At 40.8% G+C, this 22,505-nt stretch overlaps 1 protein-coding gene across 4 annotated transcripts in view; it reads left to right on the forward strand.

Annotated features, from left to right (window-relative positions):
• LOC121945114 (TGF-beta receptor type-2-like) overlaps positions 1 to 22,505 on the forward strand; it is a 90,495-nt gene that overhangs the window by 11,138 nt on the left and 56,852 nt on the right. The gene's annotated exons all lie outside the window — the stretch shown is intronic.

A 22,505-nucleotide genomic window follows, 5' to 3' on the forward strand; every position in this document is an offset into this window, starting at 1 on the left:
CGCAGCTATTAGTACTGTATTTCCACATTTATAAGCACACATTTCACCCATTTATGAAGTTTTACAAGCTTCTGCACAGCTGACAACACGGTCCTGTAAATGCTTCAAAATAAAATGCCTTGTATCAGCAATTGATGGGATTTTGTCCACAGAGACGCTGTCAGAGGGCTTTTGTTTTTAAAGTGAAGCAGGGAAGTTGGAGTAAAACAGACCTCTTTGTATTTCCTCTTCTCTGTGACAGAGAGAGACTTTTAAACTGCAGTAAAAAGTGATATAGAGTCATTATAATCATCAAAACACCATATTCACTGTTGATTTGTGCTGACAAATGCGCATTACGTGTAAAAAATCTGCGAGCCACCATTTTTCTAGATGTGCTGCAACTGACACGCAGCTCAGACATGCCTGACAAGTGCGGCTTAGGCGAGCAGTGTGCACGCTCTTACTTGATAACATGAGCACCGAAATAAAAAACATGCTCGACGCTGCTCATGCACTGCTGACGCATGCTGAAGCGAGCCTAAGGCTACACTTATCAGTATACTTAACCATGGATGAAATATCGATGTGAAATGCGAAAAGGGTCAATTGCAGTGATGGTCTTAAAGAGTTATCTCTGCAGTTGCCTTCAGCTCTACTGGGCATTTTAGCATCTTGCAGCTTATTGTGTTTTGTTATGTTCTGGATAAATCTCACTGTTTTCATCAGTTCCAGCAACAGCAAAGAGCTCTTTTCAAGTGTGAGCTTCCTTTGATAAATCCAGTGGATACTACTTACCCAGCATTAAGCAGCACATAAAAAAGTAAGCAACCACTGCCCTGTTTCAGAGGGTCTTCAGTTTCAGAAAGAGAGGTAACTTAAACTGTCTCAGTATGGTAACTGAGTCTGTGAATCAACCTATTGGCAGGTTTTCTTCAACAAACCCGGAGTTTGCCTCTGTCTCCTCCCTCTGACACACGCACTGCTTCATTTCCTCATTCATTCAGTCCCAATTAAAGAGCATTAATTAGCAGGAATTGCCAGGGGTTTGCTGTGTAGGGGTTTGCTGTGTCCCAGAACCAAAATCCTAGTTGGATATTAGTTTGCTACTAACCCTAACCCTAACCCTAAAGCTACCACCTTCATGCACTGTTGATAATGAATTCATGGACAACACTGAATAAACCTTAATCTTGTTAACTTATTTACAACTTGCCGCACTCTGACTCAGTTTTTTTGTGAATAGGAGGAATGTGCACAGTTCATTTAAAGTCTTACAATTACATGACAGTAGTATACCTATTCAGGGTATTGAATATGAGTGGACAAGAGGGTAAGCGTTTGCAACCATCACAGATCACAATGTGACTGCATGCAGGGAAGAGAAGAGACAACTGGTACTAACTGCACTTACTTTTAACTAACCAATTGCCTTAAAAAGAAGAGCATAGCCAACTCTCAATTTTTGTTTAGTAGAACAATAAATCTTCATCCCTTCCTTATGCTTCAATGAGTAATTAAGTGCTTGTTTTTACTGTTCTTTGCCTCTCAAGTTCCTCTGCGTTAAACCGTTAACTGCATTTAAGTTGTCTATTGTTGGTGCATTCTTTGTTCTCTGCTATGCTTTTTCATTCCCTCCCCACCCTGCCCTGACTTTCTCTCCGACCACTGACAAGGAAACTCCGTGTGTATTTTGGCAGGTAAAGCTATTTGCATGTGTTTCAGAAGCTGTTGGTTGTTTAGGTCTCATTGTGGTAGTTACTGTCTTGTGGAATGATAGTACACCGTCATCACAAACAGGAAGTGGAAATGTGATGTTTGCATCACATTTAAAGAACGGTCAGGTAGTCTTCAGTTTGCCTCAAAATAGTGTGTGTGTGTGTGTGTGTGTGTGTGTGTGCGTGCGCATGTGCTTGTCAGTGTCAAGCTGGCACATGCAGGGGGGGTGCTGGAGCACCTGCCCCTTTTCCTCTCGATGCCCAAAGTGCCCTTTTGTCGAGTATGTGTGTGTGTATGTGGTTGCCCTCGGTCGGTCACATGATCCACGTAAACGTGCCCACACTTCGTCACTCACCACCCAGACGTGCACGTCTGGGCTAGACGTGCCCGGACGTGCCCAGTGGAGCCCTGTTCCTTCGCGCTGCTAATTATTTAACAGCTGATAGCCCAATGACTCCGGTGAGTAGGATGTGCAGCGATATTTGTTTGTGCACATCTGGTGTATTCTTTCATTGAAAGATGACTGACGAAGTAAAGTGAGCATGAGCAAGTGAGTGTGTGCAACTGAGTCTGCACACACTCACCTCTCATGAATGATAGCCGAGTTAATGATACAGGCTTCTTTTTGTTTCTATATGTTCTTTTTGTCTTTGGCCGAGTGCATTAGAGAGATGTATACTTTTACTGTCAGTTGCAGTGGTTTTCCTGTGTTTGTAGAGGCAGTGAGGCATAGGCTATACTGTATGTTATTTCAGTAAAACTATGCAATGTAGCCTACATATACAACAATAACAATAGTAATAATTAGAAGAATTTGAATTGTGATTTTCTCAACCTCTTTTTTAAACATATCAGTACACTACTTGTTTCTAGTTGTATACACACAAACTAAATATATTATGCATTAGTATAAAATGTAGTTTTATAAACTTTTATAACTTTGCTGTCAGTCAAACTGAATGAAAGCCCAAATACATCTAAATACATGATTTTTATATCATTAGATTAATTTTTACTTAATTACTAGTGCTGTGAATCAGCACCATGAAACAATTTCATGTTGGTTATAGAGTATATGCCTTGAGAAGGTATGAAATGTCACTCTGTGTGTGTGTGTGTGTGTGTGTGTTTTATGTGCATCAGATTGTAGTTCATCTTCGTCATATTTCATTCTGCAGAGATGCCTCGCAAGTAGAGGACAGTGATGTATGTTGAGTCAGTGTTACATTCTTTACGAATATAGGTTGCTACCATTTAACCAGCTATACTGTAAGGTATGTTTCTCTATGGTGCTTCAAATACGTGCTCAATGTGCCCCGTTTAAACTTTGAGCACCTGCCCCTTCAAAGGTCTCTGCACGGCCCTGGTGTCAAGTCAAGTCAAGTCAATTTTATTTATAGAGCTCATTATCACAAAACATGGGTGGTATCACAAACTTGGTTTCATTTTCTGTGTTAACACGTGGCTGACTGTGAATGACGCTTACATATTAAAAGAACTTTCAATTTTAGGTTGAATACTTAGAATGAATCCAATGGCGCTAGTAGCTGACGAATGAAGAATGTATTAACAAGCAAGACAGGTGCCTGCAGGTCTTCTTCTCTCCTCAAGTGCTGTTCCATCCACACCGAGACGGTAAAATTTCGCTTCGCGCAGCTAAAACCGTCTGAACAGGAAGTGCAGCAAGAAATACAAAATAAAATTCTATAGATACTTCTACTTTATATTTCATTCATAGTCAACATTGTTATGTTAGTATATAAGTATTACTTCCTCAAATGTATTAACATATCTATACCTATATATTACTTGTTACTTTTGACAGAAACAAGTAATGTCAATTATTACTTTATGATATTCAGTAACGGCATTACAACAACTTAAATACAAATAGGTTCCTTACTCTTTACTTCCCAAACGTGTTTTTTTTTTAAATTTTGGCTCCCACGTTATCAAGTTACAGCATCCACACTGCCCATCTGAGCAACAGCAGTCAGGAGTGTGTCAGCTGCAGCACATCTACATAAACGACAGCTCATCGATTTTTTTATGCATGCTGTGCACGTTTGTCAGCAAAAACAGTAAAAAATTGTGTTTTTTAATGATTATGCTGACTAGTATAGATCACAGTTTAAAAGTCTATCTCTGTCACAGAGATTAGAAAATACAAAGATGTCTCTTTACTCCAACTTCCCTGCTTCCTTTTCAAAATAAAAGCCTCTTGACAATGTCTCTGTGGACAGAATCCTTTCAGCTGGAGACACAAGGCATATTATGTTGAAACATGGACAGGGCAGTGTTGTTGGCAATACAGGAGCTTGCAAGACTTCTTAATGGGAGAAATTTTACTTTTATACTGTCCTCCATTATTGAGGATGATGTGAATAGAGCTCAATTGATTTGAAATTCTGTTAATGTAACAAAGGATAAACCACACTGTTTAGTAAGAAATGAGTGTCTGAGAATCTGTTAGGCTGTGTACTATTTCACACTGTCAAGCTGAGAGCATGCTTAGGTTACAATAAATATTTCTATGAAAAGTTTTAAGATATTGTTTTGTTATGCCACTACTTACTTCCATCATAGTGATAATGGGGCCAGTGTATATAGAATTTGACAGTCTTGTCCCAACTGTGACAAAACAACACTAAAATAATGTGTGTGCATATATAATAAAGCATCAATGGAAATAACAAAAAACAAAACAAAAAAGTAAAGCAAAAATTACTTACTTTACTATGCAGTAATTTAAAAGTAATTAAATTACTTTTTGACAGAAGTAACTAGTAATTGTAATTAATTAGTAATCATCAGTAACTTGCCCAACACTGGTTACAACTGAGATTCTTAGGGAATTCCAGCAGGTTGGAATGTTTCATTTCAGTTATTGTCAACACAAAAAGCCTTTCATGTTTTGTCATTTAGTACAAAAAAACACAACTAAAACACAAATGCTGAAATGTCCTTTGGCGTTTGGTGCATATCAAGTGAAGGCTAAATACAGTTGTAGTTGACAACATAAATAAGTTAAAATATATATAGTGAGTGATTTACTCTGGGGAGCCTTTGTATCACTATTACTCGGTCCAATGTTTGATAAAGCAGGATCTCCCAGCTCTTCAGGCCCTGCTCGTCTCTTCATGGGGGTAGAAGCTAGAGCTGTTCTTTGTTCATACCTGTAGCAAGAATTTCATGATTTACTAACTGCAGCAATGAGTCTGTTTGATGGTGTAAACATAAAAAAAAAACGTGTAAAAAAACACGTAATCAGTCTCAATCTGTGTTCAGACAGCAGCAATTTAAAATCATCAGTCATAAATTAAAGCAACCGATAAATGACGTTTGTGCGCTTGTGTATAGTTCACCTCATAGCCTCTTAGCTTAGCTTACTTAGCTTACTTAGCTCAGTTTTAGCAACACCACAGTAACAAGCAAACAGTCACATCATGCCATTTGAAAAGTTTATGGCGAACTTTAAGCCCACAGTTTATGTTGTTTTTAGTTACACTAAACATATGCTTCGGTCAAAAATCATTGTTAGATGTTACTTACTAGAAACGTTGCAGATTTAGCATCAAACCCCATCTAGATCTGTCTCCAGTGTTAGAAAGCCACTCTAATTCTGCTGCTTCTTCTCTTTGCTGCAGAGAGTTGCTTTTTCCGGGAGCTGCTTGTGATGAGAATAACGATCCTCACAGAGACTATAACTTCTATGCTGTATTCACTGACTCTTCAACTTCTTCATCCACTCCTGCAGCACACTAGAGGCTGCAGTGACTCACTATTGCCTTTTAGGCAGGATGTATTATTATAGAAGGGATGGCCTGAGAGACTACAGTGACTCACTATCGCCTCTCAGGCGATAATCAGTCAGGGACGGTCCGTCCCACAACTGTTCAGCAGTGGATATCTCTACAATACAATACATAGGCATCTTGTACATAACGCCAAAGGTGTTACTTCTTCACATTCTGTTTACTTTATTTTTTTAAATGTTTTAAACTAAAATCATGCCCAGATCTTAGACTTAGCACCTTTAAGTATAAAGTAACCAGATTTCAGAAATGAAAAACAAGGGAAATTAAAGCTGCAAGCAGCGATGAACGGGCCCCTCGCACCCCCAGGAAAGTCGGGGCTACTGGCGGGACTCCGAGTGATGCAATCGTTCAGTCAGTGAAAACTGTAGAAAGTACGCAGAGAATGTGGACCCTTAAGTGAGATACTTTACATGGTGTAGTACTTCCTGTGGCCACTATGTGGCAATGGAGGCCACACAAAATCTACATCATCTTAGTCTACATCATATGTACACCAAACCATGGCAATTTCATGTAAATCAAAGGATAGTTGTGTTTCGAGGCTCACTTCCTGTTGTCAGCAGGTGGCATAGTGAGTATCATAATTAAATGACATGTCAACGTATGCAGGGCTGCAGCCTGACCACAACTGTGAAATCTGGGTCCAATCGGTTGATGCAAGTGAAGTTACATAAATTTGCTGTTTGGCGGCAACCACTGGGTCTCCATGGTAATGGCGATCATGGAAAACTTATACTTCAGAGGGAGGCATCATTAAGGTCTTTAAGCTTTTGTCACCATATTTGAAGTCAATCGGATAAAATCTGTAGGAGCAGACGATCAAAGAAGAAAACATGTAATTTCCATGACATTTCTTTTTGCCAATAGCGGGCGCTACAAGTAATGATAATGGTTGTCATGTAGATATGTAGACTGTCATCAATCATATGAAGTTTAGTGCAGATTGGACCATGTCCCTTATAGTTATAAACTACTTCCTGTTTACTTCCTGGTTAATGGAAAGACATGGAAATGTTTGCCACAGTAGCGGTACACAAAAACTCATGAATTGAATACCTTTTGATGTCAGGCCTTCTGAGAGGATGTGTAAAATTTGTCATCAATCAGATCAAATCTGTAGGTGAAGATCGAAAAATTACGATCCCTGAATATGGCCAAAAATGCGGCAAAATTACACATTCAGTTCAAAATGGCAGACTTCCTGTTGGGTTTAAGAGACTTTTTTGTAGGTCTTGGGGTTTTACACACGCCTCCTAAGTTTTACACATGCCTCCTAAGTTTTGTAGCTCTAGGTGAAATGTACCACAGGGGCTGTGTCATTGAAATTTTGTAGGGGGCGCTACAGAGCCATTTTGGCAAATCAGTGCATGAAAAAACATATCAGATATCACATTTTAGGACTTCTGATGTGTGTGCCACGTTTGGTAATTTTGGTGCATGCCTTGCCCCTCAAAAAGTGCTTCCAGTTTTATGGCAAATAATGGCAACAACATTTGATGAAAAACTTTTTCTGTGCATAATGAAGGTCTTTACAGTATTCTGGCTGAATATGAGGTCACTTGAGTTAACCTGCTACAGGGGAAAGATCAAAGAGTAAAAAAAGTAACTTCCTGCTACCAATAGGTGGTGCTATGACTATGAATCAAAATTGCAATGCAGATCTTCAGGCCTGGACTCTTATCAAATCTGTTAAATTTTGTAAAGATCTGACCATCTGGGGCGAAGTTACAACAGTTTGTGATGTCATGTCCAAACATCAAAATTGTCTACCCCACCATAGTAACGCCTTTCAACGAAAACTCACGGTATTCATTTTCAAACTTCATCAACATCTTAAGGATTTTTTGAGACCATTTTGAGATTATTTGAGTCAACCTGCTAGGAGGTGGACGTCTTAGTGTAAAACTTTGCCTTTCCTGTGCCAATAGGAAGCTCTCATTATTGCTTAAATTTGTCATATTGATGTGTTCAGGTTGTGACTCCTATTGGACATGTGAAGTTTGGGGCAGATTGGACCATTCACAGCAGAGTTACATACCACTTCCTGTTTACTTCCAGGATCATAGCAGAATATGCAAATGAGATGTCTCATAAGGGTCAAGTCAAGTCAAGTCAGTTTTATTTATAGAGCCCATTATCACAAAACGTGGTTTGTCCTCAGAGGGCTTTACAGTGTACAACATCCCTCTGCCCTTAGACCCTCACATCACCCAAGGAAAAACTCCCGAAAAAGAACCCCGGTAACGGGGAGGAAAAAAAAGGAAGAAATCTCAGGAAGAGTGGTAGAGGATGATGAGGGATCCCTCTTCCAGGACGGACAGATGAGCAATAGAAGTTATAAATAATGGAATAAATAACAAATGAAATACAATCATGGCAAAAAAGGAAAGAGAAAGAGAGAGGGGGAGAGAGACACAGCAATAATAGAAACAGATGCATGTCATATTACAATAATGGTAGGTGTGAAATTAGTAATTGCACTCTATGATGATGTTGAGGGAGATGATAACAGTCTCATGCATATGTTGAAATGGAGGTGTCCAAAGGCAAGATCACAGCATCGGCGTAACCAGGATCAGACTACAATCAGGGCGAGCGGGGGGGAACAGTATCAGTACAGCCACAGCACGAGCACAACCAAAGGCAGGGTCGCAGCATCAGCACAGCTATCACCACGGTCAGGCACAGTCAAGGTTACGGCCAGGATCCAGGAAAACTAGGAAACAAGGGAGCAGGAATGCTCCCGAGAGGCAACAGGATTAGCGTAGTGCAATTCAACAGACCCAGGCTCTGTAATTGTGAGCCCCAGGTAGTGAGAGTACCACTTGGCTAACACAGAGCTAAGCTAAGCTTGCACATGGCAATGCAGTTAACAGACATGCATGATTTCCGATGGCGGCATTGAGAGAAGGAAAGGAGCTCAGCGTATCAGAGGAAGTCCCCCGGCAGGTTAAACCTTTGTCAGCCAAACTATGGGCTGGTCCAGGCAGCCTGAGCCAGCCCTAATTATAAGCTTTATCAAAGAGGAAGGTCTTAAGTCTACCCTTAAAAGTTGAAACGGTGTCTGCCTCCCTGACCGAAACTGGAAGATGGTTCCATAACAGGGGAACATGGTAGCTGAAGGCTCTGGTTCCTAACCTACTTTTGGAGACTTTGGGAACCACAAGTAACCCTGCATTTTCAGAGCACAGTGATCTTGAGGGTTGGTAAGGAACTATGAGCTATGACAGATAGGACGGAGCCTGACCATTTAGGGCTTTATAAGTAAGGAGGAGGATTTTAAATTCAATACTGGATTTCACAGGGAGCCAGTGCAGAGAAGCTAAAACAGGAGAAATATGATCCCTTTTCTTGCTTCCCGTTAAAACACGAGCAGCAGCGTTCTGCACCAGTTGGAGAGACCTAAGAGATTTGTTGGGGCAACCAAATAATAGGGAGTTACAGTAATCCAGCCTAGAGGTGACAAATGCATGTACTAATTTTTCAGCATCTGTTTGGGACAGGATATGTCTAATTTTTGCGATGTTACGCAAGTGAAAGAAAGCTGTCCTTGAAGTTTGTTTTATATGGGAGGCAAAGGATAAATCCTGATCAAATAAAACTCTGAGGTTCCTTACAGTTGTGCTAGAGGCCAAGGTAATGCCATCTAGAGAAATTACATTGTTGGAAAAGGAGCTTCTGAGGTGTTTTGGGCCAAGAACAATAACTTCAGTTTTGTCTGAATTCAACATCAGGAAATTACGGCTCATCCAGGCTTTTACATCCTTAAGACATGTTTGAAGTCTAGATAGCTGATCAGTTTCATCTGGTTTCATAGATAGATATAATTGCGTATCATCAGCATAACAATGGAAATTTAAGGAATGTTTTCTAATTATGTTGCCTAAAGGAAGCATATATAAAGTGAAAAGGATTGGTCCAAGCACCGAACCTTGTGGCACTCCAAAGCAGACCTTTGTGTGTGCAGAGGGTTGATCATTGACGTGAGCAAATTGGGAACGATCTGATAAGTATGACTTAAACCAGGCTAGTGACGTTCCTTTAAAGCCAATTGAGGTTTCAAGTCTGTGCAGTAAGATTTGATGGTCAATGGTGTCAAATGCAGCACTGAGATCTAATAGGATTAAAACAGAGACCAGACCCGTGTCAGAAGCGATAAATACGTCGTTATTAATTTTTACAAGTGCCGTCTCTGTGCCATGATGAACTCTGAAAGTCCTCGAATAAACTGTTGTCTTGGAGAAAGTCACAGAGCTGATGAGCAACCACTCTCTCAAGGATTTTAGAAATAAAGGGGAGATTAGATATCGGTCTATAGTTAGCTAAAATCTCAGGATCGAGAGTGGGTTTCTTTAGAAGAAGTTTAATGACAGCTACTTTAAAAGACTGAAGTACATAGCCTGTTAATAAAGACGCTTTGATTATATCTAATAAAAAGTTGTCTAATAAAGGCAAAACTTCCTTAAGGAGCTTAGTTGGGATGGGGTCTAGCAGGCATGTTGATGGCCTAGATGCAGAAACCAAAGTATAGAGTTGATGAAGGTCAATGGGGGAGAAATGGTCCAGATAAATTTCAGGCCTTGCTGCCATATCCAGGCTATCTGAGTCCGGGGTCAGGTCAGTTGAGGGCAAGAGGTGATGGATTTTATCTCGAATAGTTATAATTTTATTATTAAAGAAATTCATAAAGTCGTCACTGCTTAGGGCCGAAGGAATACAAGGCTCTATGGAGCTGTGACTCTGAGTCAACCTGGCTACAGTGTTGAAAAGAAACCTGGGATTGTTTTTGTTTTCCTCAATTAGTGATGAATAATAGTTTGCCCTGGCATGGCGGAGGGCCTTCTTATACACTTTAAGACTGTCCAGCCAGACTAAACGGGACTCTTCCAGTTTGGTCGAACGCCAACGTCTTTCAAATTTTCGCGATGTTTGTTTCAATTTGCGAATCTGGAGGTTAAACCATGGAGCTAATTTTCTTTGTTTCATTATTTTCTTCTTGAAGAGTGCAACAGACTCAAGAGCTGATCACAGTGAGCCAGTAGCATTATCGATGAGACAGTCAGTTTGAGAATGACTTAAGTTAGTAGTAGTGTGCTCAGTCGTTGTAAGACATGGTAATGATGTCAAAGCAGAAGGAATTAGTTTCTTAAATTTAGCCACTGCTGAATCAGATAGACATCTAGAATAGTAGCTCTTACTGAGAGGCTTGTAGTCAAGTAATAAAAAATTAAAAGTTATTAAATCATGGTCTGACAGAGCAGGAATCTCAGGAAAGACTAATAAATCTGCAATATCGATGCCGTATGCAAGGACTAGATCGAGGGTGTGATTGTAGCGGTGGGTGGGTTTATGTACACACTGACTGAAGCCTATTGAATCCAAAAGTGTGGAGAAAGCAGAACTAAGGCTATCACTGTTAACATGTGAATGTTAAAATCCCCTACGATAATAATTTTGTCTGATTTGAGCACTAAACTTGATATAAGCTCAGAGAATTCAGATAGAAATTCAGAGTATGGGCCGGGGGCGCGGTACACTATGACAAATAGAATTGACTGTAGAGTTTTCCAGGATGGGTGAGAAAGACTAAGAAAAAGGCTTTAATATGAGCTATAGTTTAGCTTAGCCTTAGTGTGTATTTCTAAGCTTGAATCAAAAATAGCAGCGACTCCCCCTCCTCGGCCAGTGTCCCGCGCAACGTGACTATTTATATGACCAGGAGGAGTGGATTCATTCAGGCTAACGTACTCATCAGGACAAAGCCAGGTCTCAGTGATGCATAACAAATCAATATGATTATCCAATATTAAATCAGTGACTAAATGAGCCTTGGTTGACTCTTGATCTAACGTTCAAGAGTCTGCATTTAATTCTCCTGTTATGATGCTGTATGACAGGAGATGAGTTAATTTTTATGAGATTTTCTTGTACAACTCCCCTTTTGTTTATTTTAGCATTAAACAAATTAAGTGGTCGGGGGACAGACACTGTTTTTATCACATTTACATTATGGGTGTGTGACTGTGCTAGAGGAAGCTCAGAGAAGCGTGTAAGACTGCGACTTTGAAACCTGGTCCTAACTCTGGTTTGTCATGGCATTGGGCCTCTAATAAAATCGGCCAGATTCTTAGAGAGTAGAGCGGCTCCATCCAAAGTGGGATGGATGCCGTCCCTCTGGATAAGACCAGGTTTCCCCCAAAAGGAGTGCCAATTATTAACGAAGCCCACATCATTTGCTGGACACCACCACGACAACCAGCGGTTGGGTGCTGACATGCGGCTAAACATGTCATCACTGGTCACATTGGAGAGGGGTCCAGAGTTGGGGTCACACAGTGTGGTGAAAACTCATAAATTGAATAACTTTTGGCGTCAAAGGTCTTATGAAGGTGGCCATAAAATTTGAAGTCAATCTGCTGAAAGTGTAGGACAAGTTCTAAAAATTATCCTGAAAATGGCCAAAAATTCACCAAAATTAAAAATTCAGTGGCTCCAGGATACTTTTTTGTAGGTCTTGGGGTGTTACACAGGTTCACAGCTCTAGGTAAAACGTGCTGCTTTGTTAAAAATCTCTAGGGGGCACCACTGATGCATTTCCTCCCACCCATGCACAAGACCATTAAAATATCAATTTTTCACCAGACCTGATAAGTATGCAAAGTTTCATCACTTTTTGAATATGATAAAGCCCTCAAAAAGGCAATTCATTTTAGAGAAATTATGTATGTGCTATCCAGCGTTATATAACCTATATTAAAAGCTCCATCTCAAACTAACTTCAGGAAAATCTAAGCACATTGTGCTGATAATAGGCCAACCTCTCATTACAGCAGAACTCTGACTTCAACTTCTGCTGTGTGCTATTAATCATTTTACTCTACAGTTTTGAGTAGGCCTACTTCGTCTTTAGCTGCCAACATTCCCAGTTAGAGAAAGATTGAAAATAAGGCAATGTGCCTGTGGCCCCACACCCTCAAATCACTACATCTGTCCCTGGTAACAATAATAGGAGTTCAGCACAAGCGGCTGGATGAGACATGGAGCAATGATTCCTGGTGTTTCCGAATAATTCCATCCAAAGTCTGACAAAACTTGAAACTAAAGCAAAGAAGTCTGTAGAAGTTTTAAGTCACTTTCTATCTGATATATATCTTATAATATTTGGCTGTTTGTGCATTCAGACACTGTGAGGAGAAGCTCTGCTTGGTTTGTCTGTCTCTCTCATCTGCCAAAAACTACAGGTGAAGTACATACCACTTAGCTGTCAAAAACTCAGCTGTATTGTAGAGTCTTCGCTGTATCACTTGATTGTTCACCACTTCTGCTGTTGTGTTTTGGCGTGAGATTTGTCTCACTGTTGTGAGAGCTTGGGACATGGCCAAAAAGTATGAGAATCACGCCAGATGCGTGCGAGTTGGTAACCCGATGATTACTCTTGGACAAGTGGGTTAAATTTAAACAGGAAAATTATGAAGGCATTGTTTATTTTACAAAATAGTTTTAAACTTATCTTTGAGGCAAAGTCATCTCTGCTCAGCTTCTTCCAGTTGCTTTGCTCTCGGGTCTCCACTGCAACAGCACTGGTAGGAGTGTGAGGCTCTCCTGACTAAGTAAGAATGGTGTCGGATCCCCCTTTACTGGATAAATAGCACAAGGACATCATTTGTTAGTAAAACCAAGAAAGGTTCCCTGCACTTCATTGGAAAAAGTAAAAGTGTTAATACGGTGTCTATCAGCCAACTTTTAGCAGAAAACCCATTATTCTGAGATAGGCTGTGCTCTGAAATAAGCTGATTAAATGGGCTGGCCGATTTATTGGTAGGGCCCTATTTTAAACATATATCAAAGTCACTACTCTTTAATGAACATATTTCTTTATTTGCCATCAGAAATGTTAGTGCTCATAGAAGCTGATGAAAGCTTTTGTGATAACTGCAATTGCTAATGGCAAAATTATAAGGGTAATCGGAAAGCACAGACCTCCGCCAAATCCAAATACCCTGTCTCACAATGTTGAATTATCTGACATTCAGAACATTAATATACAAACCCTAATTCCAATGAAGTTGGGACATTGTGTAAATGTAAATAAAAACAGTATACAATGATTTGCAAATCCTTTTCAATCTATATTCAATTGAATACACTACAAAGACAAGATATTTAATGTTCAAAGTGATAAATTTTATTGTTTTTTTGCAAATATTCACTCATTTTGAATTTGATGCCTGCAACACAGTCAATCAACAGCAGCAGCAAAAGCAGCAAAAGGATATTAATCAAGTCATATTATGGCAAGCTAATGTCCGCTGCTTTGCTCTGCACACTATCCAGGCATGCACAGAAAGTGGTGCTCATGCGGCACCACTTTCTGGTGCACGTACAAGCAAACTATTCAGCTCTGTCAGCACTGTCACTGCTGATAATGCTGTTGCAACTCATGATGGTGGGACAGCCTTGTTGTGGAAGTGTAATGCCCCACAATTTCCTTCTTTATGCCACATTTAAAGAAATAAGTGCCATAATTATTTGGTAAGTTTGTGCTGCAAATTGAACTCAAATTGATGACATGGTTTTACCAACAAAGAATGACTATTACAGGGGCAGTAAATGAGCTGTGATACGCCCTTGTTTTGTACAGTAAGTGAGCTGCTGCCTTTCTTTTGTTCAAACCTTTAATGAAACTGTAATCCATCCAATGAAGCCAACTGCTGGTCTTTAGCCTGAAGCCTGATCTTCATGTTATTGATCCCGACAGTGATCAATATGCATGAGACAACACTCTGCATGATAACACCACAAAGACAGACTTTAACATGGAAGACTGGGAACTTGAATACATGCTAAATTTGGCAAGTTCAGTATCTCTGTATAGGTGCTGAATAGGTTGTGCATCATAATCTGTTTTTGTGTCTGTCTGTTTGCATCTCTCACTGAAACACGCAGAGAGAGAGAGAGACAGAGAAAGAGAGAGAGCGCAAGAGCCCTGAGGGTAAGGGTTGTGGTTCCTTCCTCCCATTGAGGACATGCAGCAGGAAATCCTTGTTTGTTTATTGGACCACTGCCACGGCTTTTCCCTCTACAAATGACTGACATTGTTCTTCCCCAGCACTGCAGTCTCATGACGTGCTTGTAACAGTGTTTGTGTATGTGTTTTTTTGAATCATACTTGTGGATTCTTGAGTGTGTGAGTGAGTGTGTTTGTGCATCCAAACATATGCTACAAATGTCATCATGAGGGAGTGAACATTGTCATCCCACAGCTGCAGATACTTATAGGACTTCAGTCAAAAAAAAGTGCAAGGAGTGTGGAAACAGGGCTAGCCTAGTAACAGGACTTTTGAGTTCTGGTGGACACCTTAGTTGAAGCCTGCAGAGGTAATCAGAAATGTGTGTTAATTAGATATGTGTGCTGTATTGTAACTGGTGAGTTGATCAAATAGATCAGAGCTACTGTTTATCAAAGCTGCTCCAAATGGGATGTGTTGTTGGCTCCCATCATCATAAAGCCAGTGCACACAACCTGCCCAGCAGTGAGAGACACTTAGCAGCTAGCTGGTGAACATAGTGGAGCATTTAGCAGCTAGAGACAGATATTTCCCCCAGGAGTTGGTGGAATTTAAAAACAGAGCAATAAGGACAGTAAATATTAGACCTATACTGGTCAGGTCAGGTGGGTCTGTTTATGTACTCATGTACGAATAGGAAACTGTTTGCTACACTACAGCCTAGTATGCCTAGAGTGGACAGCTTGTCGCACTGTTCCTGAATGGCCAGAAATTAATTTAATGCAGCTTTGTTTGTTAAAGTGATCTATTCAACCAGCCACGGTCCTATTTAGAGATGGTTGCCAATTTATATCTCCAGTGTAGCAGAAGCTTCATGCACGTTATGATTTATTCAGTATGTCTGTTTCCATAGCACTTTGTCATGTTTTGCTTTTATTGATAAAGCAACTTTTCCACCTCAGTCAAGGCCAAGCAGGGAAATAGGAAGATGCCTCCCTTTTAACCTCCACCAAAGGGGCAGGTGACGGCATTTACTTTAAATGACTAAAACAAAATCCCATCTGTCACAGTCAGTTAGCATTATTGTCTATCAATAAGTGTATTTTGATATAAATAGGATCCATGTGCTCTCAGTCTGAGGGACCTGGGCCTCTGTATCGCACTTGTTTCTAATTAAGATCCTGTTAAGATGATTTGAAGCAGACTAATTCTGCCTCTCAGCAGTGTCAGTTACACACATGTTTTGCTTGAGCTTGGGGATTTGTTTCAGTGGGAAGGGAGGCACTGATAGTAATGCTGCCTTGTCATAGCAACATGCTATTTGTTTTAGTGCTTTGCTCATGTCAAAGTCAGTTTTATATTTTAGTGAGGAATGATATGGAGGTATATGTAATTTCTGACATGGATACCTTTATACAAGTTTTGTTTTTGGACAGATATTGTCTGTATTTTTGATATCCCTTACAATGAATTAAATCTTCCTCTTGACATGAAGTGGGGATTGTTTACGTCAGGGGGGTGTTTCTATTTTGATGACAAAGAAGACAATTTAAAAAAAAAGAACAGTGGAAAATGAATTAGAATGACTTCCTGATGCAGCCAACAAAGAGGAAGAGGACAGGAAAATAGATATGGCAGTTAAGGGAAAAAGTGGCTGTGCGAATGTTCCAAAATGTGCTCTGTTAGCCTTAATTTTTTTATTGTCATCCTTAACTGTGGAATCTTGGCTTGCTGTCAGTGAGTACATTCACAGTCACACAGCAGACTGCTTTGTAGAAAAATGATTCAAGCAGGCCAACTCTAAGACGCATGAAATGGAGGTAAACAAGAAGGCAGCATAAGTGAAAGAGACAGAGTCGTAGTCAGGGCAGAGAACACTGAGATGGGGCCGGGAGGATACAGAGACAGAAACAGAGATGGAGAGATGTTGAAGGGAGGGGAAGGAGAATTGGAAGGATATGAGCCTTGTTTATTAAGAAGTGTTGGTTGTAAAGGCAGTGCTGTTACCATGGCAAGTAAATACTGAGTGTGATACTCATGCTCAGTCAGTGTAACCCCCCTCCCTGTGGCAGGGTTCCTCTGTGCTCCACCAGAATATGATACCAGCCCAGATAAAGGCAAGTTATTTACATTTACAATAGTAAAAACCTCAGAGAGAAAGCCGGTGAACAGATTTTGTGAATCTGAACCTTAAATTTTGTGAGTACAACCAATAGCAAATATTTATTAAAAGTAACAAATATGTTACAAAACCCCTACAAAACAGATTATATGCCATGTCTATTATCCATGCTGCTTTCACTGATTTTTTATGTTTTGAAGAATAAGTCCAAAAAATAATCACTTTGATGTTGCTATGGTGAACGTGGGAGAGCAACAAACAATTAACTCTTTACACACACAAAAGTCAAGGCAATATAAACAATTTTAAACATTTTCTAGTGCCTTTAAAAAAGGCTTCCCTAAAAAATCTAAAACAGTGGATACTGTATTGAGAGTATTGTCATCGCTTCACCTCGCTGTCACACAGTCCTTTACTTTGGCACTACATTGTCTCAACCGTATAACTTCCATATCCCTCCTCAGAAGCCCAGCTGTGCCATGCACTGTATTTCGCAGCAGGTCTGCTTTTGGCACAGGTAGTGCTGTGTAGTGCGGCGGTTGTGCATTCTGACTGAAACCAAACTTCAATGTTGCTTATGTTTTTCCAGACTGTTCAAAGAAAAGAAAGCTGCTGTGGCCATTTAAACTGGATATACACATTAACAATGTGTGAACAGTTTGTGAGAACAGCCTGCCAAGTAAAGGCTGGTGTTGGACAATACAGTGAAATAAAAATGTAATCATATAAAATATTTATTCATAGGAACCTAGAAAGAAAGTGTTACAATTGTTAATAAACCCTGTAAATTAATCTACACTTACACACACACACACACACGCACACATATATATCCATACATCCATTGTCGTCCGCTTATCCGGGGCTGGGTCGTAGAGGCAGCAGGGGCATTCTGGACGTCCCTCTCCCCAGCAACACTTGCCAGCTCCTCCTGGAGGCGCTCCCAGGCCAGATGAGGTATGTAATCCCTCCAGCATGTTCTGGGTCTGTCACGGAGCCTCCTACCAGTTGGACGTGCCAGGAACACCTCTAATGGGAGGTGCCCAGGAAGCATCCTGATCAGATGCACGAAACACCTCAATTGGCCACTTTTGACGCAAAGGAACAGTGGCTCTGCTCTGAGCGACTCCTGGATGTCCGAGCTCCTCATCCTATCTCTAAGGCTGAGCCCAGCCACCCTGTGTCTGTAATCTAATTCTTTCAGTCACTACCCAGAGCTCGTGACCATAAGTGAGGGCTGGAACATAGATAGACCAGTAAATTGAGAGCTTTGCCTTCCTGCCCTGCTCCTTCCTTACCAAGATAGACACCACACCAAACTGCCCCCACTCCATTCTACCCTCACTTGTGAACAAGACCCGGAAATACTTTAACTCCTTCGCTTTTGGCAGCAACTCACTCCCCACCAAGAGAGGAAAATCCACCATTTTCCAGCAGAGAAACCTGGCCTCAGATTTGGAGGTACTGACTCTCACCCTGACTGCTTCAGACTCATCATATGCAAAGAGCAGAGATGCATTTCTAATGTCCCCAAACTGGACCCATTCCTCCCTCTGGCTTTGCTTTGAGATGTAGTCCATGAATATCACAAATAGAATCGTGACAAGGGGCAACTCTGGTGGAGACCAACACCAACTGGGAGTATGTTTGACTTTACACAAGTATGTGGACACAGGTCTCACTTTGGTTATACAGGGACCGGATGGCTTGTAGCAGCAAAAGTGGCACCCCATATTCCCTCAGTACCCCCCACAGGACTCCCCAAGGAATGTGGTCATAAGCCTTCTCCAAGTTCACAAAACACATGTAGACTGGATGGGCAAACTCTAAAGAGCTGATCCACTGTTCCACAACGAGGACACTGTTCCTGAATCCCGAGGTTCGAATCGGTCAGAGCCTCCTTTCCAGCACCCTGGAGTAGACTTTGCCCAGGAGGCTGAGTAGTATCATACCCCGCTAATTGGAGCACACCCTCTGGTCCCCTCTTTTGAAAAATGGGAACGATCACTCCAGTCTGCCTCTCCACAGGTACTGTACCTGACCGCCACACCACAATGGACAGGCGCATCAGCCAAGACAGCCCAACAATGTCCAGAGCCTTCAGCATCTCAGGGCAAATCTCATCCACACCAGGTGTCTTGCTACGGAGGAGCTTTTTGACCACCTCAACAGTCTCTGCCAGGGATATGGATGAGGTTCCCCCGAATCCTCAGACTGCCTCCTCCATGCAGGACGTGACAAAGTGTTCCTTCCACTGCTCAACAATATCCCCAGTCAGGGTCAGCACTTCTCTTCCCCTGCTGAGGATAGCCTGAGGAAAGCGCTACTTTCCCTACTGGAGACGTCTCATGGCTTATCAGAACTTCCTGTCTGAACAAAAGCCCTCCTCCATAGCCTCCTTGAACTCCTCCTACACCCGAGTTTTTACAAATATGCATACTTTATTATTGTCATTGTAAGCAGAGTAACCACAAAATTATGAGCGCAGCTCTTCTTGGTACATACAACAGTTAAAAAGGTAAAAAGAAAAAAAAACAAAAACATAATAAATAAATAAATAAATATTTTTAAAAATGATACCATGTAAGACATGTGGGTGAAATGATCAATATTGCACACACACACACATACACACATATATATGTGTGTGTAGTATCTAGGATTATTCATCGGAGGGATTATTACATTTTCAGATATGTAATGGCTGTGGGGAAGAAACTGTTGTTTAGTCTGGATGTCTGTCTTTTTGTTGACCTGTATCGTCTGCCTGACGGTAGGGTTTCAAATAGGTGATGTGCAGGGTGCTTGGGGTCTTTTATGATGTTATGTGCCCTGCGGAAGTAGCAGGAATGTCATCCAGTGAGGGGAGGGGGCAGCCAATGATTTTCTGTGCAGAGGGTCTTTTCTGTAGCTGTGCACCCTGCATCCCACACTAAGATGCCAAGAGTTAGAACATTCTCTATCATTGCTCGGTAGAAGGCTATTAGAAATTCCTGATTTAGATTGTTCTTCCTGAGTAATCTCAGGAAGTGTAACCTCTATTGTGCCTTTTTTACCATGGCAGTGGTGTTAGCCGACCAGGAGAGGTCATTGGAGATGAAAATGCCCAGGAATTTGAAAGTGTGCATCCTCTCTACACAGTCTCTGTTGATTTCAGTTTCAGTACCCCGCTTCCTCCTGATGTCCAGAATCAGTTCCTTGATTTTTTTTTTTTTTTCATAACAACAGGGGTAAGAGCCCCGTGTTTGTAGTTGTTCAGTTCACCCCCCCCTGGTTTCTTGGGGATGGGAATCTCACATCATGTTCCTCCAGTGTGAGTGTGGCAGTGGCGGTGTCCGGAGCCTGTGGCTGACTCACCTCAAACCTGGCAAAGAAGTGTTTTCGTTCCTCGGCCAGGGAGGTGTCTACACTGCTGCTGCTGTTAGCAAGGCCCTTATAGTTAGTTAGGTGTTGTATTCCCTGCCACATACTCCTTGGTTTGCTATCTGTAAGGTGGTCCTCGATTTTTCTTTTGTAGTCCTCCTTGGCCTTTTTGATGCCTCTCTTCTGGTCAGCTGCAGCACTACTAAACGGGGACCTGTCCCCAGACCTGCAGGCACTGTCACGGTTCCTGAGGAGGGTGCTTTGGCAATATATATATATATATATATATATATATATATATGATAATGTATGTTTTTGCTACATATGTATTTTTTGGCTTCTAAATGTCTTTACTTCAGTGTAAATCCATGTAAAGCCTCTGTGTACCATTCAGTTTTATGCACTTCATGATTGACTTCATGAAAAATTTAAGTCAAGGAAGCTATACAGCAGTACCTTATCAGCACATAGCTCCTATCATCATAAAGCTGTCACCTGGTAGACATGATATCATCCTTTACATGGTGGTTGGTTTATGCTAGTTATGCTAGTTATGCTGCTAACAGTTCAATTTATTTTGAAAGATGCACGGAGAATTCACAACACAAATCAGAAAGTCATTGATAAAATATCACATTAGAATGTAACCGAAAGCACAGGACGAGGAGAGGAAGGAGAGCCGGCATCAGGGAGAGGCTGACCTGACTTGGACAGAGAGCTGTTCTTCTACTAAGCCTTCTTCTGGCTAATGTCCAGTTGCAAGAGAATAAAGTGGATGAAGATTGATGCTCACTGAGCAACGGGAAATCAGAGACTGCTCTGCGCACATCTTCACAGAGACATGGTCAATAATCAAGCTATTGCACTGGATTGGCGGACCTTGTTGGGAGCCATACAGATACAAGACTCTGATCCAAATTCAAAAAATGCACTGTAGGAATTGAATGATGCCACCAGCAGCAACATGCCCAAGCAACCAGATGGAATCCTCATAGTAACTGCTGTTTTTAATCAACTCATCCTTCAATTCCAAAGTTGTAGCAGTATCAAAGACAAATATAATATTTTTTTAAACTTAGTTTTAAAAATGTTTAAAAAACAACAAATAAATCTACCTTCTACCTTCTACTATGGCTTTGAATGTGAATATATATATATATATATATATATATATGACCAATCAGAGCATACTGGGATTCTGGGAGGCTCAGACAGACTATTACAGACAGAAGTACTGCAGCAGAGGGCAGTATGAGACTCACAATGTGTTTTTGAACATTAAAGCATGTACAATTGCTATTCTAGTAGACCCCTAAAATACAAATATGATCCCGAAAATAAGCATGAGCCTCATCAGATGCGTTTTGCTAGTGCAGAGGCCAAACTGACACAACAGCATGTACTTCAACCTCTTCAGTGTCACTTTTTTTCAAAAATGAAATCATGTCTTACTTTTTTATTTCTGAGGAACTATTTCCTCCTCTTACCCAGTTTACAACTTTAAGGATCCAAGTAATTAGCAACAAGTTATAAGAGTGTGAGTCAGAGATGGCAGTGTTCAACATACCGAAACACACACACAGATGACGTGTGTAATTGCAAGCTGGAGGCAAGGATCCCTCTATTAGTTCAAATGATGTGTCAGAGCTCATAGAATACTGCATGACAACACTTTGGCATACTGATTGGAAATTGTAGCATGACTCCTATTACCAGCTTTTCTTGGCACCTTCGGATTGGTTGTACTTCTACCTCAAATGCACACAGTTGTACACTCTAAACATGGCACAGAGACAGCAAGGGAAAAAAATCTAAAAACCCCAAAAGCCCCTGAGCAATTTTTAAAAACCCTCAAAGGATACAGATATGTACAGACACATGGAGTTATAGAAGTAGTGTCTGAGTGTCTGGCAGTCTTATTGTGCAACAACAGTCTGTTTTCAGTAGTTTTGATTAATTGCATCTGCAGCTTTGCCCAAAGCAATTGTGGAAATATTTACAAGATTTACAATCACACACAGACATACACATACACACAGACACATACACACACACCACCACCACCAAGAACAACAACAACAAGATAAAAATATGATAATGTTTTTCATCCCACTGTGATATGTTTTACCTTGCATGGTCACCGAAATAGAAAACAGATGAATGATTACATCTATGCCATGACTGAAAATAACAACAGCAAATAAGATGATATAGTGAAAAATTATATTATTAATTAATTATTAATTAACGTACAGTGAAAAATGGTATTATTAAATTATGTATTCAGTTATAATTTTGGCTTGTCTTTTAACTCTTGATCCATATTTAGGGCTTTATAGCACTCGGTCATGAGCACTATGCATGTGGAAAATCTGAATGTAAATAGATGCAGGGTATTACGACTTCTTCAATGGTCAGTCTTAGTCCGAGCTCCTTCAGCTTGCCACTGTGGCAGGTTCTGTTCTGAGAACTGTTCTGAGACTGAGTGAGACACTC

This window comes from Plectropomus leopardus, chromosome 11 (genome assembly GCF_026936395.1).
Source record: "Plectropomus leopardus strain MGB_pleo_1.0 chromosome 11, ASM2693639v1, whole genome shotgun sequence".
NCBI lineage: Eukaryota > Metazoa > Chordata > Actinopteri > Perciformes > Serranidae > Plectropomus > Plectropomus leopardus.